Source organism: Bubalus kerabau, chromosome 1, assembly GCF_029407905.1.
Source record: "Bubalus kerabau isolate K-KA32 ecotype Philippines breed swamp buffalo chromosome 1, PCC_UOA_SB_1v2, whole genome shotgun sequence".
In the NCBI taxonomy this organism is placed as follows: domain Eukaryota; kingdom Metazoa; phylum Chordata; class Mammalia; order Artiodactyla; family Bovidae; genus Bubalus; species Bubalus kerabau.
Genome location: NC_073624.1, coordinates 150,089,311 through 150,107,019, shown reverse-complemented (window position 1 = coordinate 150,107,019; position 17,709 = coordinate 150,089,311).

Below are 17,709 nucleotides of genomic sequence, written 5' to 3'. Positions count from 1 at the left end.
AAGAAAGTTATGAACAACCTAGATAGCATATTCAAAAGCAGAGACATTACTTTGCCAACAAAGGTTCGTCTAGTCAAGGCTATGGTTTTTCCTGTGGTCATGTATGGATGTGAGAGTTGGACTGTGAAGAAAGCTGGGCGCCAAAGAATTTGGGTGCCGAAGAATTGATGGTTTTGAACTGTGGTGTTGGAGAAGACTCTTGAGATTCCCCTGGACTGCAAGGAGATCCAGCCAGTCCATTCTGAAGGAGATCAGCCCTGGGATTTCTTTGGAAGGAATGATGCTAGAGCTGAAACTCCAGTACTTTGGCCACCTCATGCAAAGAGTTGACTCATTGGAAAAGACTGATGCTGGGAGGGATTGGGGGCAAGAGGAGAAGGGGACGACAGAGGATGAGATGGCTGGATGGCATCACTGACTCGATGGACATGAGTCTGAGGAACTCCGGGAGTTGGTGATGGACAGGGAGGCCTGGCGTGCTGTGATTCATGGGGTCACAAAGAGTCGGACATGACTGAACAACTGAACTGAACTGAACTGAAGGAGACTGATCAAAAAAAAAAAAAAAAAAAAAGGATGGGGGTAAAGAGGAGAACTAATGCTCCCCAAGTTGGCCTTTGGTGCCATTGTGGAGCTTTTCAGGATAACAGAAGACTGGGAGGGATTAGAAAGGCCAGGAGTGGTAGGGGGAGAGGGAGGGGGAAGGGGGAGAGGCTGGGTGGCTGGGGGTGGGGGGCAATCAGGGAGGGACTGAAATAACTGCTGATGACAGAGGGCTGGGGATGGCAGGGAGGAGAGTGTGGAGGAAGATGGTCTGGGATTTCCACCACCCCACGTGGATTCTTTTAAAATAATTCATACCAGCAAATCTGTTTCTGCTTAAAATGGCAGCTGGCCATGGCCAAGTTGGTGACACCCCTCCCTTCGCATATGAGCACACACGCTCCACTCTGAAAAGCAGGAACACGCTATCATGCCTCCACTCCTGTCCCTGACACCCCTCCCCCAGCCCCAGCCATCCCAACCGGGGACTTTCTGTGGGAGCTCTGGTTAGGACAGAACTGCCTGCAAATCTCAAGGAGGTTGCAGCTTCTGAACTCTTGGGAAGGAACAGCCCACAGGAAAGCCTCCCACCGCAGGACATCCGCTCATGGAGTCTAAAACGCCCTGCCCAAGGAGGGGCTGTAGACCACTCAATGGCATCAGGCTGTGAAACAACCGTGACCGGACCTGCCACTGGGAAAAAGGGTGCTGAGAGCCAACCCGACATGGGAGCACCTGGGCAGGAAGAATGTGTCCAGAGGTTGCCAAATGGGATGAAGACTAAGGAGCAGTGGATCACTAAGCTACATGTCCCAGGCGCCAATTCAGCCAAAAGTCAGAGTGGCCAAGTCTGATCTTGAGAGACAAGCGATTTCCCAAGAAAGCCCACCTTTCCTGAGGAAGCCCCCTGTTGCTATCCAGGCTGCACAATCACTCCTAGCAAAGCATCAAAACCAGAGAGCGACTGCTTATCAAAAACCAAATAAATACCAACTTCCTTGGGCAAAAGGAAACCACCTGGGCCTGCAATGACGGAACAGCTTTGAAGGCAGGCTAGCCTCTACCCAGAGATCACTGTGTGGCCTCAGGAAAGTGGGTTTAACTGAGCCTGGGCTTCCTCAGTTGAAAAACAAAGGTTGATAGCATCTATCCTGGGACTGTGGTGGCAGGTGGATATGTGTACCCAGTGTAGGGCCAAACCCACAGAAGGCATTCAAGAGCTATTAGTCTAACCTCCCCCACATGCATGATAGAGTTCAGATAACCTGCAAGTCTGGGCTCTGGCACTGGCTAAACCAAACCTTGCCCTCTCACCTCATTGCTCTTGGTCTGGCTCGGTCCCCATCAGGACCTGATCCTGACAGTTGATTAGTCTTTCCAACCACTGTGCCACTTGCCCCATTAAGTGCACCCTAGACCATTTGCCTAGGCCTTTTCCAGGCTTTCCCAAGAGCTACAGTATTCCTGCGGGTTTTGTTGTCTGTTGTCTCTAAATCAGTAAGTCCCAAACCAACAAGCCCCAACACCCTATTTATGGGGGTTAAAAAATATATGTCATATACAGGGATGTGTACCCACCTATATAGCAATATAGTGTCCTAACTTTAAAAGTGAAAGACATCATTTAAAAAATTGTCCTTGAAGTTAGCAGATGCGTGAACTTACAATGAATAAGTACTGATTGAAGAGAAGGCGATATTTAATTGAATATTGTTGTCACTTTTTCCTTTACATTTGCTGTTTTGAAATAAGGGCTAAATGAGGTTCTTTATATTAGCACATACAGCTTTTGAGAACAGGAAAGCTACAAATGCAGGACAGAGGTCTTGTCTTTGGGACTCTATTACCCTGTGAACAGCAATGCCATGGGTGATGTGATTTTCCAAAATGACAGATTAAAAGTTGATAAAGTTCCAAGCAAAATGAAGGATAACCTACATGCAACATTCCACATGGTAGATGTGTACCAGGAAGAGTGTATAATAAAACCATGTTTTTAAAGAAATCCACTTTGTTTTTTTGTATGAAAGTGAAATTGAGCTCTTGGTTCATGTGACTGTGAACCACAGCTTTTCCCCTATATGCTTGTTCTGGCTGTGTGTTATGTTAAAAAAACAAAATGTGTAGGGGTCAGGACACCTCTTCGTTGTGAGGGGCTACCTTTGCAATGTCCACATTTCAAGACACCTAACATTCATCACCGTCACCGAATGCCAGAGAAACTGCCCCAATCATTGTGACAACCAGAAATTTTTAAAATTTTGGGATGCCTTCTAGGGAGCCAAATTGTCCCACTGAGGACTGATGACAGGAATGAATGCTAAGACAAGCCTCATCTTCATATCTACAGCTGAATGTCTGTCAAGTTAAAGGGACTCAAGGATCATCCAGTCCAATCTTGCCATCTAGCATTACACATCAGAACCGCCAAGGAACTTTTCCGAATCCCTATGTTAGGACTTCCCTATATTCCCTGGTGAATGAGGGATAGGGTCCAAATATCTGTATTTTGAACACCCTTCCCTGGTGGCTCAGTAGATAAAGAATCTACCTCCAATGCAGGAGACTTGGGTATGATCCCTGGGTCAGGAAGACCCCCTGGAGAAGGAAAAGGCAACACACTCCAGTATTCTTGCCTGGAAAATCCTGTGGGCAAAGGAGCCTGGTGGGCTACAGTCCATGGGGTTGCGAGAGTCAGACACAATTTAGCAACTAAACCAGCACCAGATAAAAGTTGCTAGATTCTATTCATTCTCATCAGTGTCTACACCTTGGTCCCATAGCTAGTGGAAACCGAACCTAGAATTCCTGACCTTCCAGCTCCAGGAGCCCACGCCCACAAAATGTAATGAAACTTACATGTTCTCATGATGCCTTTGAGACTCACACACAGTGTGGCTTTGGATGCACCGTTTACCCTCTCTGGGTCTCAATGTCCTGACCTCAAATTTGTATAGATAGGGGACACTGCTCTCCAACTCTGTCAGTCTAGAATTCTCTCTGCCCAACTTGGGTTACACTTTCCAGATGCCACTCCACCTCTCTGTGCTCCAGTTCCCAGGAGGGACCCTTGATTACATAGTTATTTGGAGGCAGAGGGTATCTGCCCTGGTCCTGTGCTGCGGATGCATGGTGTGGCCTGGATGCAGCAACCCTCCCCCTCTCCTCCCTCTCAGTATTGACACAGATGGGATATGATGAAGAGTAATGCAAGTCCTGTGCAAACACAGGACTAGGTGGGTAATTAGTGACCCATGGTTACTCCTTGCCTGGCCCTGTAGAACCGGTTTCCAGGGCTGACTCACTCAGAGGAGCCGGCTTGGGACAGCTGGGCAATACCTGCATCCAGGGCTCAGGGTCTTACAAGGTCAAAGAAATTTCCCCATGTTGCTATTAGTTTGCTTGTTTTTAAACTAAGGGCAGTTGTTCTCCATGTTCTGTGCCTGGGGGAATGGACGCAGGCAGAGGGATCAAGGATAGCATGAGCTACGAAGGCAGAATGAGCAGGAGTTAACCAGGCAGAGTGATGCAAGAAGAGTGTTCTGGCTGAGGGAACTGTGCGTTCCAAGGCCCAGTGGCCAGTGTAGGAGGGCCAGCGAGTGTGGCCAGAGTAAGGGGGAGGGGAGGGAGAGGCTGTACAGGTCAGTAGGGGCAGATGTGTAGGGCAGGGGTACAAATACACATGCCTTCAGGGTCCCAAGCATGTAAATGGGAGAGTGACTACTTTGGGGAGCAGACCTCAGGCTCATTCATTCATCCATTCAACTATTTAAATGTTATGTTGCAATATCCCGAGTCGGGGATGAATCACTGAACAAAACAAAGATCTGTGCCAACATGCAGCTTGCATTCTTGTGGAAGGAGACAAAGAGAATAACTGACTCTATGGCGAGTTAGAAGGTGCCAAGGGCTATGGAAAAAAGAAGTAAAGCCAAGTATGGGAAACAGAAAGTGTAGGGGATGAGCAGGTGGTCATGGATGCCGCCGTTTTAAGTAGAATATGAGGTGAATGCAACTTGCGAAGACTCTTTTGCCTTAGTTAGGAATAGAAAACAGCAAGCCAGCATAATTTCTCAAGAGAAAGCACAAAAATATTGTAGGAGCACATTGTGTTCCTGTTGTCATTTGCAAAATCTATCTTGTGACCATGATGTCACTTGCTGAATCACCCGTCTTTGTTAATTCCATCTTTCTCTCCCAAGATACAGAAGAGAAATTTGTAGTTGCAGAGTGATCATCAAGTCTTCACTTGGCTGGAAGAAGAATCGAATGGCAGACTAGGCACCAGGCTTTTGCATTTATCTCAGTAAAGAGTAAAGACAGTTGGTTCTAGAATTTGAACAAGGGCACGAGGCTAGGACTCTTGTAAAGTGAGATAAACAGACTAAAAAGAGCTCCCCAGAACTACAGTCCACGCTGTGCCCTGACCAGCATCCTGCCATGTGTGACCTCAGGCCAACAGCCCCAGGGGACAAGTCATGTTCATAGCTCAAGACAAACTAACCCATGTCTAGAGGGCTATACCTTTAACCTGTCAGACCAGGATGGGTACCTCCCCCTTAACCACAGGATTCTTTCTGATCTGATCATTTCCCACAAAACAGAGTGGGTTTCAGCAGTAACCAATAGAGTAGCTACATTCATGCTGCAGCTGTTCCTATCTACCCTCGTGTGGTATGCTGAATTCTGCCCCCCAATAATTCATACGTTGAAGTCCTCACTGTCAGCACCACAGAATGGAACATTCTTTGGAAAAGGGGTCACCGCACATGTAGTTAGTTAAGATGAGGTCAAACTAGAGGAGGATGAGACCTTCATCCAATGTAACTGGTGGACTAATAAAAAGGGGAAGTGTGGACACAGACATGCAAACAGAGAGAACACCACACAGAGACAAAGGTAGAGATGGGGACAATGCTTTTACAAGTTAAAGAACACGAAGGACTGCCAGAAAACTGCCCGCCTAGGGCAGAGGCTTGGGGCCCATTCTTTGTTACTACTGCCCTCGGAAGGAACCAGTCCTGCCAACACCTGGACCTCAGGTTTCTAGTCTTCAGGACAGTAAGACAACAAATGTCTGCTGTTCAGGCTACCCTGTTTATAGTCCTTTGTTACAGCAGTCCTAGCAAATTCATACACCTAGATTCCCATGCTTCAGTAGGTTGGAAAAGGACACATGGGAAGGGCAGGATGACACAGCCATTCCTACTTGCCTTACGTCCCCTCTGAGCGTCCCAGTGTCAGAGCAGTGACTAGGGTTCCGAAGTCTCCAGAAACCCTGGGGTCCACTGCTGACTCGCCTCCTGGTGGGCAAAGCAGCCTGAAGCTAGTCCTTGTGGATCTGCTTGAGGGGACTGAGACACTCGGTTTTGAGGTGCAAACCATCATCTGCCACCTAGGGACAGATGTTGCAAGGGTCACTGCAAAGGAAACCACTCACTCAGACATATCTCAAATACCTACTCTGACTATCCGCTTCTCACGTAAGTCAAGCATTCCAAATGTATAAACCATTCCACTGACTGCCCAAACAGCTAATGAAACAATCCCTCATTATTGCATCATCTTAGACCCAATTAAAAACTCGTTTCCTTCAAATATTCTTATAAGTCCCTATCATATACAAATCATTTCAGTCCTTTAAAGCAAGTTGTTTATAGCTATAGGCCTGCTTCTGACACTCGCTACATCCCTCCAGGGAAGTCTTACAAAGTCTCTAGTTGAGAGCAAAAAGTCCAGAGGGGATTGCCCAGTGCCGTCTCTGGACACAACCTCACAACCACAACAAGTCAAAACCAAGGCTAAGTGTCAGAGAATCCATTACAGAAAATGCATCAGCAAGGGTCAGCAGAGATTGCCTGGGCCACCCCCTGAGACTATTTGGAAAGTGCTTACCTGATAAGTCGCCCATAAGTGGTAATCCATAGGGGGCTTCCCTGGTGGGTCAGTGGTTAAGACTTTGCCTTCCAATGCAGTTTCGATCCCTGGTTGGGGAACTACAATCCCACATGCCACGTGGCCAAAAAACCAAGAAACATAAAACAGAAGCAATTTTATAACAAATTCAATAAAGACTTTAAAAGCAGTCCACATCAAAAAAATTCATGAAAAACATGGTAATCCACAGCAATAAACATCTATCAGTAGATGTACTGATCTGTCTGTGAATCAAATTATATACCTGGAGAGGATGACCTCTGAGGGAAGGTACCATACAAGGCCCAGTTAACTGAATGTTCTTCTTGAACTTGGCCCACAAGGCCCCTGGGGATCAGCCCCTGCCCTCTCTCTACCTTCAGCTCCCACATCTCTACCTCACTCTCAGACTTTATACCCCTGGCATAGTTAGAGTAATCATGTAATTAATCATCCAATCTGGGACACTTCTGAGGCTGAGGATGTATTAGTAAGTTTTCTGAGAGAGCAGAAAAAAATTGGACTGTCTTGTGCCATCTGGGATTTCTGGTTTCCCTAGCCATGTGGAATTATTTAGAGTTCCTATAACATGCCATGGGCTCCTATATCTCCAGACTTTGGCATATACTCTCACTTCTTGGAACATCTGCTTCTCCCATGTCTACTGAGACCACCTTCTATAGCCCACTCCTCTGTGGAGCCTTCCCCAAAACTCACAGATGAACTCGGAGTCTCCACTGTCCTTATTACATTTGATCTTCATTTTTATTGATGCCCCACAAGACCAGTAACCTCTTGAAGGTACTTATTATTTCTTTCCATCTTTGTGTTCTCTAGTGTATTCCATGGAGAAGGCACTGGCAACACACTCCAGTACTCCTGCCTGGAAACTCCCATGGATGGAGGAGCCTGGTGGGCTGCAGTCCATGGGGTCGCTGAGAGTCAGACACGACTGAGCGACTTCACTTTGAGTTTTCACTTTCATGCATTGGAGAAGGAAATGGCAACCCACTCCAGTGTTCTTGCCTGGAGAATCCCGGGGACGGGGGAGCCTGGTGGGCTGCCGTCTGTGGGGTCGTAAAGAGTCGAACACGACTGAAGTGACTTAGCAGCAGCAGTGTATTCCCTGTTGCAGGTACTCAACAAATATGTGTCTAATCAGTGATTTTGTGACTAGCCTGGAGAAGAAGAGGTGGGTATGAGAACTAATGTCAAATGTGTACAGGGTTGTCATCACACAGAGGACCTAGACTTGATTTATTCTTAAGAATAAATCAAGACTATTGACTGGAAGCTTCAAGAAGACATATTTAAGTGCAATATTGAGAAGAGCTTTCTAGCCAACAGGATCACACAGAAAATGAACAGGCAACTTTGGGCAGCAGAGAGCCCCCTGTCACTAGAGCTGTCTTGTTGACAAATATGAGCATACAGTGGGTAGGAATTCTGAGGTGAGGATTCAGATATGGAACGGGTGACTGGCCAGAATAACTACCTTAGACTCTGATTCATCTATTCATGAATTCAGTGAATATTTACTGGGCATGAGGCATTGTACCAGGCATTTGATGAATTAGTACAACACAAGCAGACCCACATAACTAACCATCATGCAGAGCAAGGCAATATGCTTGATGATGAACAAGATAGAGGTATCCTCTAACCTTTTGGAACTGACAGGCTTAGAGTAAAGAGATGTGAAATTATAAGAATTCTTGGGTATTCAAAGAGAGTTTGAGGGGAGAACTTGGGGTAGAAGCAGAGAATGACATTTAAGTTGAAAAGAGATAGGAAACTTGTTGGATTCCATGAACTTAGATCTTTCTGGAGAGCTCAGACTTATTCTCTCTTCTCTGATGTCTGCTCTTCTAAGTCAAACTTCCTGAATGCTGACTTAGACCAGTATGTAGCTGCCAGCTCCAGAGCCATGAGTCCTGCTCAGATGACAGGTTACCAGGCAACTGACAATCATAGGGGAGACAGGTGGGGTGGCTGAGCCATGTGGGGTCATTAGTCATGCCTCTTTCTTTCCTCCTTTCTTCTCTAAAATATCATCAAACAGCTAGTCACATGGACTTTGGGACAATAGAAGCACAGGTAATGCCATGGTAGGTAAACCCAAGAGCCTGGTAGAGACTCAATTTTCAGAGCAGTTAAGTCTCATCAAAGCACCCAGTGATACTGGCCACAGTCCGGAATCCCATGTATGAAGCAGAAAAGACACAACAGGTGAGATAAAGGGCACGTCATCACAGGATTTTCTCCTGTACACTGATGGGAAATAGCACTGGGATAATACAGTAGCCATTCGCGAAATGTTTGCTTGATTTTGCAAATAGTAAGAAAAAAAATACCATGCATTAAGCCTTCATGATGGGCAAGGCACTGTGCTGGGTGATTATATGCATTATCTCATTTATGCATCAAACAGCCCTATAAGGTTGGCAGAATTATTATCTTTATTTTACAGATGAGGAAATTGAGGCCTAGAGGTGTCAAAACTTATCTAAGACCGCACAGCTAGAGAATGGCAGGTCTGAGTATCTCCAGAGCCTCTGTTCTGAGGACTTTTCATGGGGAGGAATGAAAGCCCAACAAAGCGGAGGGGATTTCTGAATTCCAAAAGCAGGTGAGTAAGCCCTCAGCAGAATACCAATTTAGGAGGAGAGGAATCTAAATTCACAGCATAGACAGAGTCAACAGAAGATCAATGAACTAGGGAAAAAGTTTTTTAATTACTCATTTTAAAAATAAATAATCTAACATATATCCATGTAAGGACTAAAAAACCAACAGAAAACTGGACAAAGGACGTGAACTGAGATCCCAGGAAATGTATACAAATAGCACTCAAGCATATGAAAGGACATCCAACTCCGTTGATTAAAGAACTGCAAATTAAAACTAAACTTTTTGGCTCAGATGGTAAGGAATCTGCCTGCAATGTAGAAGACCCAGGTTCGATCCCTGGGTCATGAAGATCCCCTGGAGAAGGGAATGGCTACCCACTCCAGGATTCTTGCCTGGGAAATTCCATGGACAGAGGAGTCAGGCAGGCCCCAGGGCATTGGGTCACAAAGAGTCGGACACAACAGAGCAACTAACACTTTCACTTTGCAAGGTAATGTCATCTCCTGTAAACCTGAAAATTTTGTGGAATGCAGCTATTGTGACCTTAAATGTACAATATATTTGAAAAGAAGGAAATTGAAAGCAAATGACTTAAGCATCCTTGTTAAGAGATTACAAAAATACAAACTAAACTCAAAGAAAATGGAAGAAAGAAAATAAGAGAACCCCAAAACCTAAAATTTTTGGTAGGGGGTGGGGAGACTTCTAAACATAATAACCCTGGCAGGACCGATCAAGGAATGAGAGAGAGAAAATGAGCAAATTCAGTGCAATATCCAAAATGAAAAAGATATCACTATATCACTGTAGTTCCTAGAGACAATACAAAGACACGTGAAAGTTAAAAAAGTAAAAGCGTTAGTCACTTCTGACTTTTTGCAACCCCATGGACTTGTAGCCCACCAGGCTTCTCTGTTCGTGGAATTCTCCAGGCAAGAATACTGGAGTGGTAGCCATTCCCTTCTACAGGGGACCCTCCTGATCCAGGGATCAAACCTGGGTTTCCTGCATTGCAGGCAAATTCTTTATTGTCTGAGTAACCAAGGAAGCACTGAGAAGTTCCTAGAGGTAATACAAAGATACAGCCAATGCTATAAACTTGAAAAGGTAGATCCTTTGGAAAAATTCCTTGAGAAATGCAATAGATGCCAACAGCAAAATTACAAAGGTATTAGAGTTAGAATTATTTGACGTATAAATATGAAGATTTTATAGCAGATGGGATTTTTAAAATGTTTCAATGAGCAATAAAGAATACACTTGAAATAAGTGGGGGAAAAAATAGAAAGCCTTAGCAAAGAAATAGGAGACATAAAGAACTAAAAGAAAATTGTAGAACTGAAAAATACAATAATTGAACTAAAATCTCAGTGGATGGGCTCAAAATCATAATAGAAGTGAAAGAAGAAAGAATCAGTGAACTGGAAGATAGAGCAATAGAAATTACCCAGTCTGGAAAACAAAAACTAGACCCCCCCCAAAAAAGTGAAAGTGAACAGAGCTGTTGGGACCCGTGGGACTATAACAAAAGCTCTAATATTTGTTCTATCAAAGTCCCAGAACAAGAGAAAGAAAGAGTTCAGAGCTGAAAAAGAACTCAAAAGAAACAATGGCTGAAAACATTCAAAACTGGGCAAGGGGCAAACCTAGAGATTCAGGAAGCTGAACAAGTCAAATAGAATAAAGCCAAAGAAATCCACATGCAGACACATTATTATTAACCTTCTGAAAACTAAAGACAAAAAAAAAAAAAAAAAAAAAAAGGCAGCCAGAGGAAAACAACACCTCATCTATAAAAGAAAAGAAATAAATAGAATGACAACAGATTTCTCCTCACAAATCATGAAGATCAGGGTGTAGCGGTACAGTATTTTTCAGATGATATAAAAAAGAAATGAAAACCCAGAATCCTATATCTAAGCAAAAATATCCTATAGGAATGAAGGGGGAAATCAAGACATTCTCCAGATGAGGAAAACTAAGATGATTTGCACCAGCAGTCATGCCCTAAAAGAATAAAGAAAGTTCTCAAAACAGAAAGGAAACAATAAGAGAAGAAACCTTGGAACATCAGGAAGGAAGGAAGAAAACAGTAAGTTAAAAATATGTGTAAATAGGCTTCCTTTCTCGTGAGTTTTCTAAATAAATGTTTGACAGTTGAAGCAAAAATTATATATATATAATTTTTATAATTTTATAATTATATATATTACTGCTTGATATGATTCTAAATGTACATAGAGGAAATTATTTAAGACAGTGGTATTATAAAAGAGGAGAGTAAATTACATAAAAGGAAGTAAGATGTCTATACTTAAAACCTTCACTTGAACTGGTAAAACAATGATACCAGCAGACTGTGGTAAGTTTTATATGTATAATGCAATACCTAGAGCAACCACTGAAAAGTTATACAGAGAGATATACTGAAAAACACCACAGGTAAATCAAAATGGAATTCTTTGCAGGCCAATTCTTTACCATCTGAGCCACTTAGGAAGCCCCGGCTGAAACCTCCATAAAAACCCAAAAGGATGAAGAGCTTCTGGGGGTTTGAAGAGCTTCTGGGTTGAGATGTCCACATGTTGGGAGTGGCATCCGCAGTTCCACACGGATAGATGCTCCTGCACACAGAACCTTGTCCTATGTACCTCTTCATATGGCTATTCACCTGTATCCTTTATGATACCCTTTACTATGACTTCCCTGGTGGCTCAGATGGTAAAGCGTCTGCCTACAATGTGGGAGACCCGGGTTCAATCCCATTTCCTTCTCCAGGGAAGATCTCCTGGAGAAGGAAATGGCAACCCACTCCAGTATTCTTGCCTGGAAAATCCCACGGACGGAGGAGCCTGGTGGTCCAAGGGGTCGCAAAGAGTCGGACACGACTGAGTGACTTCACTTTCATTTACTATACACTGGTAAACATGGGTAAATATTTACCTGAGCTTTGCCAGCCATTCCAGCAACCTTTCAAACCCAAGAAGGGGATCATGGGAACCCCAACTTAACTCTGGCCAGGCAGAAATACAGATAACAACCTGGACCTGTGCCTGATGTTGTAACGAGCAAGGACTCATGTGTCTGAGGTCACAGAAAGCCAAATTCTGACAGTGGGTGTTTGCAGCAAAGTAAGGGTTTATGGCCACACACCCAGCAAGGAAATGGGAGACAAGTCTCAAGTTCTCTCCATTTGGTGTCTGAGTGAGGGGTGTTTTGAAGGGAAGAACAAAGAGGCTGGGATTAATCTGTCATCACAGATGACACAGAAGGTATCATCTGTGATGACTCAGAAGTGTCAGTTTTGGGATTCAGGAGGTCTCTAGTTTAGGATTCTTTGGCCAGGTTGTCCATGGCTCGAGGCCTGTTAGCTCACTTTGCCCTGGAGAAACAGCGTGACTTAGACCTTAATGATGATATCTATGGTAGCAACCTTAGGACATCAGTGTTATCAACAACAGCAATTTTAATCATCTGACTCTGGTTGGTGAGTGTTCAGTTAGCACAGGACTGAGGTCAGAGGGGACAAGAAAGGGAATTCAGTTTTGGATAGAGAGATTAATCATCAACTTGGTAAGGGAACTGGGTTTTAGTGGGACTCAGTTTCAGGGTCTGAAGAGGGGGCAGCCTTGAAGCACTGAGCTCTTAACCTGTGGGGTCCAATGCTATCCCCAGGCAGATAGTGTCAGAATTAAGTTAAACCTGTAGGACACCCAGTTGGTGCCTGCTGAAATGGAGAAATGTATGGTGTGGAAAAAACACTATACATCCAGTTTCAGAAATACTGAGAGTGGAGGAGAAAAATAGAGTTTTCCTTGATGGAGTTTTATTAAGAGAGTGTCCCTGGTGGCTCAGATGGTAAAGAATCCACCTGCAATGCAGGAGACCTGGGTTCGATCCCTGGATTGGGAAGATCCACTGCAGGAGGGCATGGCAACCCACTCCAGTATTCTTTCCTGGAGAATCCCCATGGACAGAGAAGTCTGGCAGGCCACAGTCCATGGGGTTGCAAAGAGTCAGACACGACTGAGCAACTAAATACACAGTATTGGTGGAATGGTAGACTTAGGGCATTCGAAAGGAAGAATCCAGATATAGACCCACACATATTTGGACAATAGAATTTTGACAAAGATGATACCATAGAGAAGCAAGTCAAGGATAGTGTTTTTTAAACCAATGCTGATCAGGGACTTCCCCTGGATGTCCAGTGGTTAGGGCACCATGCTTCTTTGCTGGTCAGGGAACTAAGATCCTGCAAGCTTCAGTGTGGCCAAATAATAGTGGGGGGAATGGTGCTGGTCAAAGAGATGTTTGTAGGGGAAACAATATGGCTCTTGACCTCTAACTTACACCATACACAAAAACCAATTCCAGATTGAACATAGATCTAAATGTGAACGGTACAATAGGAAACTTTCCAAAAACAATATGGAAAAAAAAATACCTTCATAACTTTGGAGAGGCAAAGATCTCTTAAACAGGATGAAAACACCATTCATCACTAAGGACAAAATTAGCCAATCTGGCTAAATTAAATATAGGAACGTCTTTCCATCAAAAGACTGTATTTGGAGACAGAAGAGTAAGCCATGAGGGGAGAATATACTTTTCTTATATGTAAGAAAGGATTTCTCTGACCATCAACTTCCTCATCTGTAGAGATAGATAGTATGCTTACAAGGACTAGCTCAATGCCTGTCACATAAGAGGTATTCCATTAAATTTTATATTGCTTCTCTTATAACTGAGGCATCTCAGCAGGATGATTGCACTTCAAACCATTTCCAGGCAGACAAGGATCTCCTTCCTCTTTTTAACGCTCAATAAAGAGGTGGCTCCGTAGTAAAGAATCCACCTGCCAATGCAGGAGACACAGGCTCGATCCCTGGATCAGGAAGATCCCTTGGAGAAGGAAATGGCAACCCACTCCAGTATTCTTGCCTGGAAAATCCCATGGACAGATGATCCTGGTGAGCTACAATCCATGGGGTCGCAAAGAGTCAGGGCATGACTGAGTGACTAAAGCAGCCAAAAGGATTTACCCTGAATTCCCTCATAAATCTTACAAAAGAGTGTTGAGGGCATCTATAAGGTACCCCCTTCAGTCCCAAAGCTGCAATCTGCTCGGAGACCCGGTGTCCAGTTGTAACAACACAGCGGTAGGGCTAAGAAGTGCAACGGGAGGAAGAGTGGGTTTTATTCTTGACTGAGTCAGGCCACGTTGTGGGAAATCCCCCAGGTGAGCTGAAAGCAGTGTGGAGGGGCCAGCAGGAGGGAAGAAGCCCTCTCTTCTTTCAAATACAGTCTCATTTATCATTGTAGCCACCAGGATTCCCAGAAGCATGCAAGAGGGGGCTTTCAGAATGGTTTCAAAGGGATCACCTCATTCCTACAGGGACAAGCCCAGGAGAAGCCAGAGTCTAAAAGCACTAGAGGCAAGGTGAAGTTCAGAAGCCACCCCAAAATGGGTCACTGCAGTGGCTTGAGTCACCACCCCCCAGAGGGGACGGGCAGAACTTTTGAAGGACTTGTGTTTGCCTCTGGCTATCCTCCTTCCTGCTCTTCTCCCCAGCAGAGGACACAGAGTTGAGAAGCCTCAGGCCACTGATAAGAAGCCAGGGAGGCTGAGAAGAAAGATCCTCCAATAGGCCCACACCCATCTGTCTTGAGGGCCAGCAGCCTCACTCCTTGGACAGGACCAAGCGCCGTCTGCAGACTCTTCCGTTTACAGAGCCTGTTTACACCCCTGGCAGCCTCTGATCTCACCTCAGTCCTGTGGACAAAGGATTATCCTGAGCCCCTTTTTCAGCTGAGTCTCAAAGAAACAAAGTAAACTGCCCACAGTGGTTCTCAGGCTCAGGACCCATCCCATCCCCCTCCATCAAGAGACCAGTGACAGATTAACCACAATTGAAAAAAAAAAGATACCAATAACAGTACTGATTAGTATTATTACCATTTGTGAGCATCTCTTGTGCACCAGGCATCTGACAGGTGCTTCGCTTCTATCGGCTCATTTGTCCTTCAGAACAACCTGAGAATTAGGTGAGGACACCCCCTTTTACAGGCTCCGAGAGGGTAATAATGTAGAAGACATATCTGGCGCCAGGGACTATTCTAAAAACTTCCATGTGCATTACATTTGGTTCAGTTCAGTTGCTCAGTTGTGTCCCAGTCTGCGACCCCATTGACTGCAGCACGCCAGGCTTCCCTGTCCCTCACCAACTCCCAGAGCTTACTCAAACTCCATATCCATTGAGTGGGTGATACCATTCAACCATCTCATTCTCTGTCGTCTCCTTCTCCTCCCGCCTTCAATCTTTCCCAGCATCAAGGTCTTTTCAAATGGGTTGGTTCTTTGCATCAGGTGACCAAAGTATTGGAGTTTCATCTTCAGCATCAGTCCTTCCAATGAATATTCAGGACTGATTTCCTTTAGGTTGGACTGGTTGGATCTCCTTGCTGTCCAAGGGACTCTCAAGAGTCTTCTCCAACACCACAGTTCAAAAGCATCAATTCTTCGGTGCTCAGCTTTCTTTATAGTCCAACTCTCACATCCATACATGACCACTGGAAAAATCATAGCTTGGACTAGATGGACCTTTGTTGGCAAAGTAATGTCTCTACTTTTTAATATGCTGTCTAGGTTGGTCATAGCTTTTCTTCCAAGGAGCAAGTGTCTTTTAATTTCATGGCTGCAGTCACCATATGCAGTGATTTTGGAGCCCAAAGAAATCAAGTCTGTCCTGTTTCCATTGTTTCCCCATCTATTTGCCATGAAGTGATGGGACCGGATGCCATGATCTTCGTTTTGTGAATGCTGAGTTTTAAGCCAGCTTTTTCACTCTCCTCTTTCACGTTCATCAAGAGGCTCTTTAGTTATTCTTTGCTTTCTGCCATAAGGGTGGTGTCATCTGCATATCTGAGGCTATTGATATTTCTTCTGGCAATCTGGATTCCAGCTTGTGCTTCATCCAGTCCAGCATTTCTCATGATGTACTTGGCATATAAGTTAAATAAGCAGGGTGACAATATACAGCCTTGACGTACTCCTTTCCCAATTTGGGACCAGTCTGTTGTTCCATGTCCAGTTCTAACTGTTGCTTCTTGACCTTCACACAGATTTCTCACAAGGCAGGTCAGGTGGTCCGGTATTTCCATCTCTTTAAGAATTTTCCAGTTTGTTGGGATCCACACAGTCAAAGGCTTTACATTAGGCAATCTCAAAAACCCCATGAGAATGAGCGCGAGGATCATCTCCCATTTCAGAGACATGAGAACTGAGGCTCAGAGACATCAGGCAAATTGTCTGAGGCTGCACAGCTAGGAAGTAGAGCTGGAATTGGAACCAAGTATTCTTGCCACTGTCCCACATCTCTGGCAGCACAGATGACACCCCTAGGGCAGCACACCTAGGGCAGGTCAGAATCCCATTGAGACCCCTGCCACCGACAGCCCAGGGCCCTTCCACCCAGCTCTCCTGCCTGGAGTAGGGCCGCAGGAAGGCTTTGGATCCTGTTGGCGGCTGCCTCCTCTCCATCCAAGAGACAGCTCTCTGAGAATCAACCCCCAGAAATAGGGTGCACGGGGACAGACTCCTCCACAGTGGCAGATAGCCCAGTCATGCCAACAGAGCTGGCACCCAGCCCAACCAAACCTTTTTGCCAGTTTTTCTCTGTCTGCCTGCTGCACGCTGGCTGAAACCAGCCCCTGATTCTCATTTTCTCCCTTGAGCCCCATTGAAAGTGCTGAATGGGAGAGAGAGGAAGAGCCTGGAGGGCAGGCAAGCAGGGGGTGCTCGGTGAGCCCTTCTGCCCCTCCAGGAAGGGTAAAAGGAGCTGGCTAGGGGTGAGGAGAGGGGTGCTGGGGAGTGGTTCTGGAGTTGTAGGGCAGGGGTAACCTAGCAACCACTGGCTGATGCAGTCACAAAGCGACAGGCTTACCCACAGAACTGACATCCTTCGGCTCTTTCCTGCTCGGGCAGCAAGGGCTACTCACCCACATACTATAGTGGCCACTTTCCTTGGTGAGTGCAGGGGTGAGCCGGGGGGAGGGCACAGAGGGGGAAAGGGAAGTTCTGTTTCTGAATTGGTATCAGCCTTCAGGGCCCTTGTGCCTGGCCAACTGGGAACCCAGGGGGAGAGGGAAGGAAGGTCAAGGGCAGATGCAGTGGGGCCCAGCCTGGCCCGCTCTGGCAAAGGCAGGCCAGGCCCGCTAGAGGCCCTGTTGACCTCTTCCCAGCAGCTGTGTGATAATGACCCACAGTGGCTTATAATATCAATGAAATAGTTTGATAAGGACAAAATGAAGACAAAAAGTAGGATGAAACTATCAGTATGTGTCATATACAACAAGGACAAGAACTGCTTCAGTTTCACGTACACACACAAGTAAATGCACATGTGTGTGTGTGTGAATTGGGTTACGATATAAAAATGAGTTTCTTACGATGGTCACAGTCAAAAGTATTTTTAAAAGTCTCTATTGTGTTGATTTCTTTTACTGTAGGCAGGTGGGTATGGGCTTGTAAATGCCCTGTTCTCAGCCCTGCAGCATCGAAGTGCTCCAGAGCAAGGGTCCTCCATCTCTGGGATCTCATTCCTGACGATGTGAGGT